Below are 15,631 nucleotides of genomic sequence, written 5' to 3'. Positions count from 1 at the left end.
CAGGGAGCAGTTTGGTTATATGCCAGGTAGAGAACTGATGCAGTCTTTGCATTAAGACAGCTCATAGAGAAGCATTGAGAGAAACAGAAAGGATTGCATATGTTTTTTATTGATTTGGACAAAGCTTATGATTGAGTGCAGCATGAAGTGAGCTGGAAGCCCATGGGAGAGTGGGGAGTACCACAATATGTATATGAGGGAGTGAGGATTTTGGTTAAAAGCAGTACTGGGGTAACAGAACAGATCCCATGTTGGAATATGTCTGGACCCGTCATCTTCTTTAAGTACTTACCTCTTTGATCTAGTTATGGATGGGTTGAGTCATGGGATAAAATACCACTCCCCCTGGTGGATGATTTTGGCTGATGACATTCTGTTGTGTAGCACCAGAAAAGAGCAATTGGAGAGGAAGTTGGAAGAATAGATAAGGCTTTGGAAAATAGAGGGTTGAAAATAAATAGGAAGAAGATAGAATTTTTGAGGTTTAATGATGATCAGGATCCAGAGGTGATCCTGCAGAGAGAACTATTGAAAAGAGTAGATGCATTTAAATATATAGGAACTAGATGCAGAGATAACCTATAGTGTGCAGTGTGGATGGAACAATTGAAAGAAGGTATCAGGAGTACTGTGTGATCGAAGAATTAAAGCTAAGGTTTTGAAGACAATGGTAAGACCAGCAATAAAGCATAGAGCTGAAACATGGGCAGTAAAGGGAAGGGAAGTTAGATATAAAACAAATGAGAATGTTGATATGGATGTGTGGAGTTACAAAAAAGTACAGAATAAAAAATAAGACAATCAGAGGTACAACAAAGGTGGGAGAGATATCTAAGAAAGTATAAGATAATAGGTTGAAGTGGTATGGACATGTGATGAGGAGAGACAATAGATACATTGGCAATAGAGAGATGGTGATGGATCTACTGAGGAAAAAAGTGAGGGAGCCAACAGTGGAGGTGGAGTGATAGAGTAAAAGAAAATTTAAAGGAAAAAGGGTCTGACTGGGGAGTAGGTGCAGGACTGAGGTGTATGGAGAAGGCAGATCAAGCACATCGACCCCACATAGAAGTGGGAAAAAATGAAGAAAAGAAAAAATAATATATATACATTTAAACTACACCTCAATTAAGACAACTTTTTCAGACTTTAACATTTTCAAATTTTGCTTTTTAAAATGTTCAATTTGAAATAGATTAAATTAAGATATTTTCTTCAGTGATCACCAAAGCTTGATGTGCCATTTCAAATCAAATGGAACTAAATCTTTAAAAAACAGTATTCATGCAAAACAAAACTGGCACAAATAAATGTTTTCATCCTGTTTATAACTGTAAGCCTAGACTTGCTCAAACAATATACTACCTTAACAATTTACTCTTTTGGAATTTTGTGGCTCATTGGCTTTGAATTAATCAGAGAGGATAGATTACACATCAATCAGGTCTTACAGTAAATTAGAAACTATCAAAAAACCCTCAACATTCAAACAAATGAGTATTTGAAACAAGTCAAGTTCTGATTGTTGAAAGCATCACTTCATTGAAGAATTCAGGCCTTTTGCAGAAGCACTGACTACCCCTCTGAGCTTTCTGTAGTCTAGTGTATATAAGTGGAAAATCTTTCTAGATCTGTCCCACTCCACATGAGTTTCATCTCCTAGGAATGCTGTGTGTATTTTAGCACCCTTTCTTATTCAGCTTAATGCCTAGACATGTCTTTGTATGTATGGGGCATTCATCAAGTATAGTCGTCCTGAATAGCAACAGAATGCTATGTGGTTGGATGTGCCCAATGGAAATGTTTCCAAAAGTATACCAAGAACAAAATTGAAAATTGTTTTTTTCTTCTTTCATGTACTGTATAGCAAAAAGCTTGACATCTCTGAGCAATCCAATTACCACTTGTCAACATTTATTATTTTAGGACCTTGTGAGATGAGATTTTTGTTCCTTCCAAGCAAGAAAGGGGATGCGACTCAAATAACTGAATAGGCTTACTAATCTTCTAATTTCACATTACAATACAGTAAAATGCCACCCTAATCAGTCACATCAATTTTTGTCTCACTGTTGTCACCAGCTGTAACAGGATGGTTAAACTAGATACATTTAAAGGAAAAATATGGGCAGATCATAAAACACCTCAGTATGCGCAGACAACAGTGCTTTGCCAATCTCCACTTGCTATTCCATTTCTCAGACACAATTGACTACCTGTGACTTAAGCTCAGACTCTGTGCATTCAAGTATGATGGATTTTCCCTAAATTAACCTTTGGTTGAACTCTCATACACACACACAGCCACATTTATAAAACAAAAAAAATTTAAACAGCAATCAGGTTTTAAAGTGAGCTGCATAAAGCAGGTATAGAACAACATGCTGTGTAATGGCACAGTAATCCCGTCAGAAAGTGGCCTGAAATTAGTACTTAGTCATATAGCAGTCTTATGTCAATGTACAGGTTATCTAGCTACACCTAGGCTTGTTTCTTTAAATACAGATGTAAAATTACTAACGTTGTTGGTGCTCCTCGATGGGGTGCTAGTTCATCACAGAGTCACTCTTACACAGACACCCACGCTTTCTGGACAGTTTTTGTGATTATATAGAAGAGTACTTTTTGAATAAGTCACATTAGTGAGAAAATGAGTGCAGGAAGTTATATTACCTTAATTTTTTAAACATCTTTATAAAACAGAACTATATACAGTATATATGTAACCAGCTAGAGGGAGATGTGTATCAAAGTAGCACCTGGCAGTTTTCAGATCTTAACTCAAGACTACAGTACTTTTACAATACTAAATCAATAGTTGTTAATGATGTATTTAGATCTGTTTGAAAAGCATGTTTTCTTCTTTCAGTAACTGGGACCAGAAATGAGTCATGGTGACTAAAAGCATTTCTATTTTAGAATATAAGAACAGAGGAACATTTTTAGGTGAAAACAAAGTAATCAGCTAACATTTGCAAGATACTGTTAAGTTGAGACATTATGGTCCCTGAAGTACTATTAACAAATAAACCATTGGTAACTTTTTCATTTATCTGCAGTTCTCTTTTAGAACTGTTTGTTCTTCTCCACGTGCTGAACTCTGATCAAGGCCTTTTGTAATGCATTTTTTTTATCCTATGCTCACATAAGATACTGCTAGCATTTGCAAAATGGATCATTCTGCAGGAAGCTAAAAGATGAAGAAGTATGCCACTGTAATTGGCACTCACAGACTTGGTTTTCATTAAAGTTGAACCCCACTGTGATGTTCCTATTATTCTGACATTTTAAAACTTGCTTATGTTTTACTGCACACATCTGCTACTTCTGGAAAAGCAAATGTAACACTAGGACGTTGCACATATTTTACATGAATAAAGAGCTTTACCTATTAGGATGATTTGATCTCCCACAAAGATGACTGACAGAAACTCATTAAAGGATTCCCCAAAGCTTTTTTTACAGTTGCTATTACTGTTAGGTCAGACACACAGCAGGATCCAGATGACCAGTCATGTGAATCACTTGCTGTGTTGCAGTTAGGCTGCAGTACACTCCTTTACAGGTTGACGAAGATGAAACAGTAAACAAAATTCAGCATACAGAAGGAGAGAAAGGCTACATTTTGATCTATAGACTAAACATAATGATAAAGAACCCAGAAAGTGTAAACAACAGAGCATTTATTCTCTTAAAAACATAGGGAGTGATAAACAAAGACAGATGCTAAAGAATCTTCTTCTTCTTTCGGCTGCTCCCGTTAGGGGTTGCCACAGTGGATCATCTACGTTGTCCACATATTGACTTGGCAACCCTCCCCATTTATCCGGGCTTGGGACCAGCACAAAGAAACACACTGGTAGACGCTAAAGAATAATGGAAACAAAAAGGTAAACTTTGCTGTCCTACCTATGCCTTGCTACATGGATAGTAACCCCTCTTTGTCATTAGGGTGGCTTAACCATTTGTCCAACTCTCAGGAACAGAACCGAAGAATTTCTTTTTCACATGCTGATGTGAACACTTGGCAAGCAGAGTGCTCTAGTAGTAATTTTTTTTTTAAAAAAAGATGGTTGGGAAATTGGCAAATGGAGCTGGAAAATATGTAGTGTTTGAACAGGTTGAGGTAAAGAAAACTAATTGACAAGGCCCAAAACACAAAATAATAATAAAAAATATAAAGAAGGAAAAGGTCCTATTGACATTAGTTTCTCAGCCCTAGCTTTCTCTTTTCTTTTAGGGGTTATCCAATGATAACAAGCTGCTGTGCAATGTCATCATTTAGTAAATGTCTCAAAACTTCATGTGATCACAGTACACATAGCAACTGTAAACCATATGGGACAGGGAGAGGAGACAAAAGCTGTCCCCAGCAATCCCTAGTTTTTTTGCATCCCTGAGCAGGCAGAGCACAATTTCTCAAAGCTTGCCTTTATAAAGCTGGCCCCAGTTCAGCACACAGCTCCAAGAGGATAGCTCTTGGAGATCTAAACCTACCTATTTACAAAACCAAGCAGAAATATGCATACACATGGTCTGAGGCTGCCATGAAAATGTGCATAGCGTTATGCCAAGTTTAGTTTGGAAACAGTCGTACGCAACATTTTTGTATACATGAGGGCCCTGGAGTCTGAGTTATAAAACTTTGTGTGGATTCAAGCATGAATATATGAGTATGTCAAAAAACAGGAAAATGCAAAGGAAAAAAAACTAAGAATCAGATTAATAAAACCACATTTCTATACAATTATCTTGTAAATATGTGTACTTGAAGGCATCTTGAACCCTGCCTGGTTGTGACCCTGAAGCAAACATATATGAACTGTGCTAATGAATCTCATAGATATGCGATCACAATGCTGCAGATCTTCATTGGCTGAAAGAGCAGCCTCCAACGTGACTCAGCAAGACACTACCAACTGCAACTTACCTGCATGTAAGGTGCCTGATTGTGCACTCTATATGGCACTGAAATGTGGTGTTTTGTGGAAAAGCATACAGTATTATTGCTGCTACCATATGATAAGCTGAGAGTTCAGCCAGTTACTTAATGAACAAGCCAGCCATCACTTACAACAACACCATTAAGAAGTTGTTCTTCTACTTTGTCTTGAATTCATGAGTTGACCCAGGCTACCAAGCCATGATGTTTGTCAGTCTCATTTTAGCATCACAGATGACTTGCATGTTAATGAAACGTAACTGCTTACGGTTAATAAAAGCAGTGGCATTCTCACTAGATGCTACAGATTTCTGTTTGTTAGTTATTTGTATAGACATATATGAAATACAATATTTATAAACTGTTACTAACCGTCTTCTATTCTGCTTTACTTCTTGGTATCTAGATGTGGCACTTGGTGCCACCACCCTGCTGTCAGGCTACACTCCTATATATGGAAAAGTAATTTCTGATAAAGGAGCATTATAATTAATGGATGGAATGATTCTCTCATCAGATTGGACAGCTCAGCATAGACTCCACTATAGACTGCCCAGGAGAAGGAGGTAGGCGGCTAGTTGGCCAAGGTCTCCAGAACTGCAACTGTGTCTGACTTTGTTTTTGACTTTCTCCCCCATTGTCAACTAGGGATAGTTTTTTAATTAATTAATGGGCAGTATGGTTGTCCAAGGGAATGACAGGCTGATACTGGTAAGAATTTTTGGGGTGCCGACATGGCTGTCCCCGTTTACTTGCAAAAGTCAATAAAAACAATGCATGATGGTGTTCAAAAAGGAAACAAAAAGGCTGCCCTGTAACACTTGGGCTAGTTCTGTCAACACAATTAAAGCAATTATGAACAGGCTGTGGAGCTCTTCTCCTTAGGTCGCTTGAACCAGAAGTGATGCCTCCTTCCAAGTGATCTTACGTTTATGGTTCAGGGACCAGAAGGGGTGGAATTAGTTGCCCTCACATTTTCTAAGCACTGTGGAGGAAGAAGAAGTGACAGTTAGCTGCAACAGCACCTCTCAGCTTGGGGTGGTAGCACATACATGGGAAGAACTTTGAGTGTGATCCTTTGACGTGCATTCATGACAACAGGTATTGTTTATTTCCACTTATGTTTAATTAGTTTCTATCTTGTACTCCATGTATTTTACCATAGCTATAGTGTTATGTGTACTATTTCCAATAATTAGCATAATAATTAGTATTATATGTACTTATATTTTAACCGAGAATTGTTCACAGTGCTCTGGGCCTGAGAGTAAAGAGTGCTATACAAAAGTGAATTGTAATTGTAGCTAGATACCCTAATTGCAAGGAGAACCGAAAACTGCTGCAAACTGCCTTTTTATGTTGGCAAAAACATGTAAAAATCATGTAGAAACCCATAGATGATTACTACTTGAGAACTCTATTTCATAATAGTGACCCCATGTAAAAATGGGAATAGCTAAGGAAGAAGAAGAAGAAGAAGAAGAAGAAGAAGAAAAACATGTTATTTGTTTGTACATCCATACCATTGAAAACTTGGATGTAGTGCCTTGCTGGTTGGTTAATGGCTTCCAGCACAGCAGACATGATGGAGCTGAAGCGTCATTATAATATTCTGGACCTGTCGGGCAGTTCCCCGAGAATATAAACTAATGAAAAACTATTGTTTGTTTGATTGATTTTTTAAATTTGTTTGTTTTTGACTGCTATGAGTCAGTGGTCAGTATCAGTTGGGCCTTTTTCAATGATGAATGTTGTCATCATTGAATGTTCGATGATTTATGTTGTCAAGGTTGTATTTCATTGACACCATCCTTACCTGTTTTATATTTACCATTTTATTGTATTTTCAGATTTTCCACAATTTAATTCCAAACTTATTTTTCACATAATATTATTATACTATGTTGTCTTCATCTTTACTATAGATAATTCCATTTTATTTAGACATAACAGAGTCCTCAATTCTGGAGATCATGTTTTTTATAACTCTTTCCATCTTGACAATTCAAAAGTAAATATTGTATTTCATTTAGGTTTTTTGATTGCCTTTTACAACTATATATTAGTACTGGGTAATTAATCAGAACTTTTGTCAATGTAGAATCCCTGGATTTCATTACTCTGCCTTTTTACAGGAGTAAACATTGTGGTTAGTGGCTGCAGACTCTACATACAGTATATGGATCCTTGAGCCCAATAAAATGAAATATTTGAAAATTGTAGTTTCTTCATTATCTGCAGAATCTTTGCAATGACAAATGACAATGAAGTCAGTAAACTGTTTACACTAAGAGGCCATAATCTTTATTTTGAAAGGAGTCATTTTATTAGCATGTTTAAAATAATTTTTTGTTCTTTCAGTAGTATTGATTCCATTGTCTGAATCTGGTAGTCACAGTTGTTAGTGTTGCTTGCTCAAGTTCTAAAGTCCTCTGAGTCAGCGTCTGTGTGGAGATTATGAGTTCCTCCTGTTCCAACGTTGAATTTCTTTCTCCTGGGCACTTTGGTTTTCATCCCACATTCAAGGATTGTGCAGGTTTGATTCATTGCTGTCTCTAAATTTGCTCCATATTAGTAAGTTTCAACATGTCCTGTGATTAACTGTTGCCCTTGCAGTTTTGGCAGTAGAAATACTCCTAATGCTGCTACAACGGTTTTCAGCGTTCTGCATCTATGAAGTGAAAGACAGTATGGGCATTTGATAATGAACAGATAAATATGCATATATTTTTTTTAGTGAGCCAAGTATGCACATTATGTATTATGCTGGTAATAAGTGAACAAAAACATAATCCAGTTTTAAAGAGCCTTTGAGTAAATATTCCCTGTCCACATGTACTATATTTGCAAAGTACGTATTGAATTCTAACATAATACTGAGAAGGTACATAGGTAGCAGTAAGATCAAGTAGGTTTCAAACTCACTTGAGTTGGCTGCCTGTCACTAGGTTCAGCTAACTCAGTATATAATAATAAACATTCATATATATTAAGGAAGGATTTCAATAGTAAGCATCTTCAAAAAAATGATGCATAAGGTAATGGCTAAATCCATACTGAAATACAAAATGTAATCTAAAAATAATTTTTCAGCATTTAAGCGTTTACCCACCTGACAGTGTAAACAATGATTAACAAATAAATTGCAGAATTTGGTTTTATCAGCACACTTAATTGAAAGTACTGGCATCGTGCTGATTATACTGTGTAATGCATTAGACAGGGTATGTGCTGTTTTGTTTTTAATATTTTATTACATTTTTGACTCACATTGCATTGAGTTAGACCCAGAACAAACAAAGATTAAATCAACACTATTCCATTACATTTATGTTCCATATCAAATCAATATCAACATTCCTCCACTTTCCAATTTGGACAGCATTATATACAGAAAACCCAACATATAGTAGTCCCACATATACGTTAAGATATCAAGGAGCATAACATAGGCCCATAGGCCCTTTTATTCTGAAACAACTTCAAAATTGGATCATTCTTCACAGGGTAAATTTGATGCAATTTTACCTCTGAGATATGGAGGGTGCCTTTTACTTCTTCTAATTGAATAAGATAAGATAAGATGCCAAAAGAGTAGTCACAATAGACTTTTCTTGACAAAGTGTTGCCTTATCTTTTCTTACTCAGAATAAAACTAACAAAACATCTAGTGCATTGTCAGTCTGAATCTATCTGACAAATGATTGAATACTTCTTCCCCCTGCTTATTTGAGTGTAAGGGGTTCCCAAAACATATATCTTAGTGAGGCAGACACTTGAAAGCATTGTTCAGCATTCCAGTTATACCTCTGTATATATTTTTGATCATCTTAGTTGAGGTAGACGTAGGCAATATGTCATTTTTAACTGAAATACACAATGTTTTGCACAAGCTATTGAAGATCGTGTGAGTCTGATGGTTTATTTACATTCATTAACAGAGATTGTAACTAACAGGTCTCCTCCTAAAGCTGATTTTGATCATTGTCACATTCATGAATGCATGCGCATAGGGACAGCTTAATGGCTCTTGTAATGGTGATTGCCGCTATGTACTAACGGCTTTTCTCTTCATCCTCAGATCGGAAGTTTGACAGCTTTAACATCGATGACATTGCTTTCGGTGTCCATCCATGTGGACCCGACTCTTCCTTCTGGAAGTACTTAAAAGGAAAGACATTGCCATCCTTAATCAGTCTCCGTTAGACTCCTGTTTGGAAAGATATTTTCAACAACATTTGTACAACACATTATACAATTACGAGATGAGATTTGGCTTTGGGTGTCCCAACACTTTATGTGTCTCTGTCTCTCTAACATCATGTACAGTTGCAGACTTTGTGATAAGTTTATGAAATCTAAAAATGTTGCTTATATTTTCATCGCCTCTGGATAGTGTAGTTTCAATTATGGTCATTGATGAAACATCAGAAAAGGCAGGCAGGTTCCGTTTAACAAAGTTTGTAGTAAAAGTAGTGTGCTAGTTATGGAAATTATGCAGCAGTGATGTGTAAAGACCTTTTGATGGGCTGGCTCAAACAAGGAAAAAGGACACTTTATGGGATAAGATCTGTTACATTTTCATCCTGGGCACAAATTAGTGTCCAATTTTATTTGTGTCTTTTTAATTTCCTAATTTATGTGAATAGTTACAGGCTTGGTAAAAATGTTTGTCGACAATTATTGATTATGTCTGATTATCAGAAAAGACTACTGCACATATACTTAGTATACTTGTCTTAGTAAGACAAAAGAGCAAATAAAAGAATTCCTATCAAGTTACATGGACCTTAGCAGCAAGAGTTCACATCATAGTGCATTAAATCACAGCCACTAGAACTGATTGTCTGGTATCATAAATGAGAAATCATTTTTATCAGTAAAGATTATTACAGTATTCAGTTAAACTTCAGTTAACTGTGAAGTCACATTCTCAAATAGCAACAATTTGTTTTTTGTATAGCCAAAACAGTACAAGGAATGCCTCAGTGGTCTTTAACATGCTCTGTTTTTTGACAGTCTCCCAAGCTTTACTGCCTAAGAACAGAAAAAACTAAAAAAAAAACACTTGTAGGGAAAGAAAGAGTGGAAGTAATTGCAGTGATTAAGCAACAGTCCTGTCAAATTGGAATCATCTCACTGGTGCAATGATAAGGATTCAACAGACTGGTGGTGACATGTTACTGGTGAGCAATGCAGATCATGAAGTTCAAGACACCAATGGCTCCAAAGCATAAAACGTGTTATGAAATATACACATCTCACATAAACTGCCAGTCTTTGGCAATGCATTTTCTACAATTTAATTTAGTTCAGTTGACTGTTAAGACTTGATTTTTACTCTTCCATAGGAAGAATGCAGCAATTTGTAGGGATAGTTTTCATGATTTGATGGAGGTGTGTGCTTACCGCTGCAGCACAACAGTAAATATAAAAAAGGAAACTGTAAAAGTATTAATATACTGAAAATTTAAAAAAGATTTTAAATTATAACCTGTATTTTAGCTAATATTATACTTTAATTAAAATATAAACACATCTTCTTGGCTTGTGTTTCTGGCACACTTTTTTAGTCTTCAATGCCCAATTCTTATTCTCCAGACAGTCAAATTGTTGGTTCCTGGTGTCTGGCAAAAACATAATTTTGACTGGGCAGATGAAACCATACAGCCATTATGATTTATTCTTAGGCTGTGCTTACAATGTTGCAGTTTCCACTTTAAAACAGTGTTACAATGTGTGCACTTAACAAAGCCAGTTAAAGCACTGCTTGATGTAACTCAAACAAACACAGTTACACACCTCATTGGCTGTTCTGCCATGGTTTCTGTCAAATGACAGGCAGATGCTTTTCATATTTTCCAGCTCCTGAACACCATCATATTCCATCTTTTAGTGTAATCTGCAGTCACATTGACCTGAAAAGAATGCCTCTGACACTCTCACAAGAACTTGATTGGATGCATTTTAAACAGGAGTGTTAGATAACAAAGGTCCCTCGTAGCATGTTTTCTTTTAAAAATGCATCAAAAAGGCACATTCCACCACTATGATTTGTTGAGTTTCTCCAACTTAGTCACCTTGGAGGCAAAAAAGAAAAATCTTTAACCTGCACCCTCAGGACATCCACAATATATTTTCCCAAACCTGTAATGATTGTGGGAGTAAGACAATACATTTTCCCACATTCATGGGCATCCCAAGGGCACAACCAGCACACCAATATTCATTACACATTTACATTATACAGGATTTTCTCATATGGGATAGTAAATAGTACCTTACTTTAACAAGGCATGTTGCTCATTAATGCATTTTATCTGTTTCTTAAAGTGCAAAAGAAGACATCATCTTCTGCTTAGAGGCAATCAATTAAACAATAAAATCAGCACTTGAGCCATTGAGGGGACAGTAATTTGAGACACTACAGCCATCTCTTTTGTGCACGTCCCTGTTAGATAGTGCCAGGCCTACCCACGACTTTACATTTTATCAAAATTGTATTTGCTGGCTGTTTTGTGTTCCAGGTTAATAAAATAACAATTCCATCTACTGCTTTAAAGGAGGATTTGTAAGTAAATAAAAAATATATATGGTTACTCAAAAACATATGAATTTGAGAAGGTTTTTGTTTAAAAAATGTTAATTCTCTTAGTCTAATGTGAGAAACAGTGATAAGTGACTCTTAACATCTTGTTGACGCCTCCCCTTCAGATGGCTAAAATTGAATCTGAATACTTATATTTTTTCCAATTTAATCCTACACGCAAGACTATTAACTTGGAACATTACATTCTTACTCAAGTTAATGCTAAATCCACTGATCCTATAGAATTCCTAAAATAGATTCATTACTTTTGTTCACAGCATTTTCTTATAATCCCTTACTTTCTAACTCTTTGAGGAGGCAGAGCTGTTTAACAGCAATTGTGAAAAGCATTGCTGATAATGGCCAGCCCTGTCAAGTTCTGTGTTTTTGTGTAAAATAGCCTGAGTTTATATGAGGAGAAGCTTTTGGGCAGGAGTATAATGATTTATTCCATGTAAATATGTTGGATCCAAACTCATATTTGCAGAGTATAATGAACAGATATCCCAGTTCAGACCTCCTGAACTTTAAATACAGCAGAAGTCACAGGTTATTGGGTTATAGGGTTATTATTATGTATTAAACTAAATTATCATACAGAAGATATTTGCCTTAAACAAATTCAGTTAGAGCTTTTGATATGATGCACATTTTAACAGGTTTCATTTCTTCTTTGAAAAAACAGTAATTGATGCATGGCTTAGAATTTGTGTGTCATATGTTATCTTCTCTGGTTTCCATAAATAATACTAGGATTAATACTTCTAATAAAACATAGCTTTTTATATATGTAAAATGTACCTGTAACCAACATTGTAAGGAATGTATTTTGTTTTGGATTTCAGAAAGCTTTAATAATTTTTGGAGTTGATTCATGAACATAATATGAGGCTCACTTTAATTACATTACAATATTTATAAAGACTCAGTGTTCCTCGAATATCTGAGTTAAACTTTTATCTCGGTCATGATTAGGCTTATGCTTTTATTTTTTTCTCAGCATTTCCTTGGCCTTTAATTTAACTTATCTATAGAACTTTGGATGTTGATGTTCAATAATATTAAATTTTTATTTCCATTTGTTTTTTTTTTTCAATGTTAAATATAGCTCACATTTTCCTACAGTGTTATTTTGTTTTCCTAATGGACATTGTCATTCTGGAATAGTTTTATTGCTGACTGCTATGCTATGCCTAGACTTGATGACTAAGAGCGTACAATGTGTGCCATCATTACCACAACACTATAAAGGTCAGTGTTGTAAACATCCTTGTCATCCAAGATTTGGATTCACAAGCAAAAAATCCTTAGCATCTTTTCTTATTGTTAGATTTCTCAGCTACTGGTCATGGCAAACACTTTTACTCTCTGAATACAAATTATGTCTCAGGTTTTTTGGCTCTGGTTATGTGTACCCTTTTTGGCTTACAATTTATCATTTAGTTCTTTGGCCATAAGTAAATAAAGAAAATAGTTATCAATTAACAGTAGTCAGTTTCTAAGTAACTGTGATGCGAAGACACAAAAAGCAATAAAGCAGAGAAGCCTTTATGGTCCAACTAGTTGTGATGATTGATAAAGTATCAAAAAATCAAGGCAGTCTTAGATATTGTAATTGCAGTTTTTATTATATAAATAAGTGTGGCTATGCAATTAAAATCCTGCCATTATGAGCTTATGAGCAGTATATATTGGGAATTAACAAAAGAACATTAACCATGAATTCACTATCATGCAAATCTGTGGCATATACAGTATACGATCCTTAATGAATATATTTTTATTTAGTTTTTCTACCATTGTAACATAGTGCCCTTCCGGATGTTATATTATTTTGGTATTTACAAAAGGGATTTATTTGTGAATCAAAATTTCCATTCCTCCGAACTTCATACCATACTCTTCTCAACTCTTGCTGTCTGTTATTATTTGAACTGGTTGCCTGCAAAAATACGTTAGAACTTAAAAAGGAAGTGAGAGTACTTTTTTTCTCTTGGGTTCATGATTGAGACCTTTAAATTCCAGCCATTAAAATGTAATATGTTGGCAATATTTAATGTCTTTGTTTTTTAAGAGTTCAATTCGCAAAATACAATTAAAATATGTTCACTTTACGTAAAAAGTTTTGAGTGCCAATGCTGAGCCCTGCAGCCAGTAACACTTTAACACCAGAATAACAGAACATACAATGAATATGACTTACTGTCTATCCAATTCCTGGTCTTTCCCCTTTTGGCTCCCCAAACAAGACTAAGATCAGACACCAGATGACGTACATGTCATGAAGTTTGCACACCTAAAAATACAGATTTCCCCTGACATCAATAATTACTAATTGTAATGGACACTCAAAAAAATGTATATTAGCTGGAAGTAAGCTACAATATACTGCAATCATTACCCTTCAAATTACTGTACACTTGTCATTAAAATCATAGCAAGCTCATACAGATGTGTTCTATTTTAGTCAGCAGACCTTCACAGTTACAGCTGGAAACAATATATTCAACTCCTTACAATGACAAATGGTCCTAAATTCATTAAAATACACTTAGTTATGTTCGGAGATATTTCCTGGACACTTCTTTAATTGGAGTGTTCTCCTAGGAAGTCACTGGGGGAAGATGAGCACATTATAACTCCATGCAAATGTACATTGTTCATATTAATAAAGGTACCATGAAGATTAACAACTCTGTCTTTTTCACCATCTGCTTCTTCTCATCTTGCTTCCAGCATTGCCTGACAGACAGCTTCAAATGCAGCAGCTGCAGGCACCACTTTAAACTTAGCAAAAAGGAAGCATTTTGTATTCTCTAAGACACTTGCCAAAGTTTACGTTTATTGTAATATGCTGAAGTGTACTTAATAATGTTTAACTTACAGTATTAGTACACATACACTTGTATAGTTCTTACAAAGTACCCTACTAGAATATCACATTGTGTGAGTATGTATTATATATATATATATATATCTGTCTCTTTTGTTGGATTTGCATTACTAATTACAACAAAATGCTAAAAGACAACTTTTATCTGTAGCATCTCCTTTTCAGGGACTCATTTTAGGGACTGTTTAAGGCCCTAGATGACTTTTCCAGAGATTTTCAGTTTTAGCTTTCATTTACATAATCTTAGCAAGTTGGAAACAGTCAGCGGTGCACTCTCATGAATTTGGTCATGTAATGTGACATGTCCAGCAACTCATTCCAACTAGTCCATGACTCTTTCTTTAGTCTTTAGTTATAGGGATGGGCTTATGTACTTGAGAACTGACAACTAATGAAAGCTTAGCTGGAAGTACAATGCAGCAACAGGAATTAAGGAATGCAGGTGTTTTGGACCTCACAAACAGAAAAGAAGCTTGTATATCTGATGCATCAGGTCATATGTAACAAGACAATGGAAAAAAAGAAACAAAAAAAAGATAGTGACTGAACACTCTGTACCCGTTAACCCTTCATACAGTGCCAGCTCTGTCAGGTCACAAGTTATTATTATATGTCACAAAAAGAGACACGCACAAACATGCTGGAAGGTCTGCTCACAATTGCTAAATGTTATACAGGGTGTCCCACTCGGGAGGACAACTTTAAAAAAGCGAATTACTCACGAACACGTGAATGTACAGGCGAGCTGTTAGAACTGAACATACCTGTATTTAGTGGAAAACAAGTCCACATTACAAAAGGTGCTGAAAATGTCCTCCCGCAACGTCCAAGCACAAGGAAAAGCGACGCTCCATATTTGAAAATGTCCTCTGCAACATGTCACTGTCGATGGCAGCAATTTCACACTCAGTGTTTGCTTTCAGTTGTTCGATGGTCCTGGGTTTGCTTGCATAAACTTTGCCCTTTAAATATCCCCATAGGAAAAAATCTGGGGGAGTTAAATCGGGTGATCGAGGAGGCCAGAAACCTTTTCGAGATCACCCTGTCTCCAAAAAATGATCGGATCTTTTCCATACTGGAATGAGAGGTATGGCACGTTGCCCCGTCCTGTTGGAAGTAACCTTCTTGAAGTTCGTAGTTGTCCAGTTGTTTCACAAATTCATCAAATATGGACAAGTATTGGTCGGTGTTCACAGTCTCTTCAAAG

The sequence above is a fragment of the Polypterus senegalus genome, chromosome 1 (assembly GCF_016835505.1).
Source record: "Polypterus senegalus isolate Bchr_013 chromosome 1, ASM1683550v1, whole genome shotgun sequence".
Taxonomy (NCBI): Eukaryota; Metazoa; Chordata; class Cladistia; order Polypteriformes; family Polypteridae; genus Polypterus; species Polypterus senegalus.
Note: the sequence above shows the minus strand (reverse complement) of the source record.